Source organism: Otolemur garnettii, unplaced genomic scaffold, assembly GCF_000181295.1.
Source record: "Otolemur garnettii isolate 467f Iridium unplaced genomic scaffold, OtoGar3 scaffold00225, whole genome shotgun sequence".
Classification (NCBI taxonomy): Eukaryota; Metazoa; Chordata; class Mammalia; order Primates; family Galagidae; genus Otolemur; species Otolemur garnettii.
This window is the reverse complement of record NW_003852620.1, coordinates 540088-542319: the sequence shown is the minus strand read 5'-3', so window position 1 is coordinate 542319 and position 2232 is coordinate 540088.

Genomic DNA, 2232 nt, shown 5'->3' with positions numbered 1-2232 from the left:
CGGGCTGGGGATTCGAACCCGCCACCTTAGGTGTATGTGGCTGGCGCCTTAGCCGCTTGAGCCACAGGTGCCGAGCCCTAATTTGACATTCTACCTGACCTCATTCTCCTCCCCAACTTCAAAGAATGCTCAGGGTTTACAAGGGGAGAAGCAAGGGTGAAGCAAGGGTGAAAATAAACTTTAATTGTTGTGGGCTAAAGTCCTAGGTGCATAAACTCTGGGTCACATACAGCCAGCCAGTTTTGTTTTTGTTTTTGTTTTTTTTTTGGAGACAGAACCTCAAGCTGTCCCCCTGGGTAGAGTGCCATGGTATCACAGCTCACAACAACCTCCAACTCCTGGGCTCAAGCGAATCTCCTGCCTCAGCCTCCCAAGTAGCTGGGACCACAGGTGCCTGCCACAACGCCCGGCTATTTTTTTGGTTGCAACCATCATTGCTATTTGGCGGCCCGGGCTGGATTCGAACCCACCACCTTAGGTGTATATGGCTGGTGCCTTAGCCACTTGAGCCACAGGCACCGAGCCACCAGCCAGTTTTTAGGAAAACAAATACCATTAGCCCAATCTCTTTTTATCTCTACTTGTCAGATTACAAGTAGGTGGTTTTGAAAAATCAAGGTGAATACCCCTTCCCACCCAAAAGTACCTTCAAGATACCTAGCACCCTTTTCTTTGTCTGGCTAGGGAAAAATCCCACAGTACTCTCTGTTACAGCCCTTCCCTTAGCGTCCCTCTAACCTTTCCGAGCCATTGCTATAGCATGTGCCTATGTTAGTCTTCAGAGCCTAGCCCTACCTACACTGGCACTTTCCTTTCTGAATATTTTTTTTTTTTTTTTTTGGTAGAGACAGAGACTCACATTATCACCCTCGGTAGAAGGCCGTGGCATCACACTGCTCACAGCAACCTCCAACTCCTGGGCTTAGGCAATTCTCTTGCCTCAGCCTCCCGAGTAGCTGGGATTATAGGCTCCTGCCACAATGCCCGGTTATTATTTATTTATTTATTTTGATTGGTGCAGTTTGGCCGGGGCCAGGTTCAAACTTACCACCTCGGTATATGGGGCCAGCACCCTACTCACTGAACTACAGGCGCTCCCCAGAATAAGTATTTTTTTTTAATTTTTAATTTTTAATTTTTGGGGGTTTTCTTTTGTTTGTTTGTTTTTGGAATAAGTATTTTTTAACTCAGCATAGATCTTCTGCTAAAGAAAAGTTATAACTTGGACAAAAATGGAAAATAGTTCAATACAATACTATCACTTAGGCTTCAGTTGCCAGTCTTCCCCCAAACAGCAAAACCCAAAAACAAAACAATGATGGGTTACCTATGAGTGCTATGGGAGGCATATTGGACCTTGTGGATCACAACTTAAGTTTGTATCTCCAGAGTGGTGCTGTGCTTTGAGAGTCAGCAAGCTGCTTAGATACCTAAATAAGGGGCCAGGACATAGGTTGCAAAAAGCATTACTATTCCATTGCTCATCTGAGTAACACTTAACAAATTACAAAGATCTTTGCCCTTTTATTCCTTTTATTTAGTCCACATAACTGTCCTACAGTTGGTGGGTAGGTATTCTTTTTTTTCTTTTGAGACAGAGTCTCACTCTTGCCCCAGGCTAGAGTGTCCTGGTGTCAGCCTAGCTCATAGCAACCTCAAATTCTTAGGCTCAGTCGATCCCCTTGCCTCAGGCTTCCATGTAGCTGGGACTACAGGCATCTACCACAACGCCCAACTAGTTTTTCTGTTATTTTAGTAGAGACGGGTCTCACTGTTGCTCAGGCTGCTCTTGAACTCCTGAGCTCAAGTAATCCACCTGCCTCAGCCTCCCAGAGTACTAGGATTATAGGCATGAGCCACTGTGCCCAGCCCAAGGTAGGTATTCTTATTACCTTCATTTTAGAGTTGAGATACCATAACTGAAGTTCAGAAAAACAAGTTAAGAGCAACTTCATCTACAGAGCCCCATCTGGGAAATATATCCTGAGTACTAACTGATAAGCTTCCAAGACCTCACTGAATTTGCATTCACATTTTTTTTGAGACATAGTCTGTCTCTGTTACCCTGGGTAGAGTGCCATGTGGTCATCATAGCCCACAGCAACCTCAAACTCTTGAACTCAAGTGATTCTCTTGCCTCAGCCTCCTGAGTAGGTGGGACTACAGGTGTCTGTCACAATACCCAGCTAGTTTTTCTTTTCTTTTCTTTTCTTTCTTTTTTTTTTTTTTTTT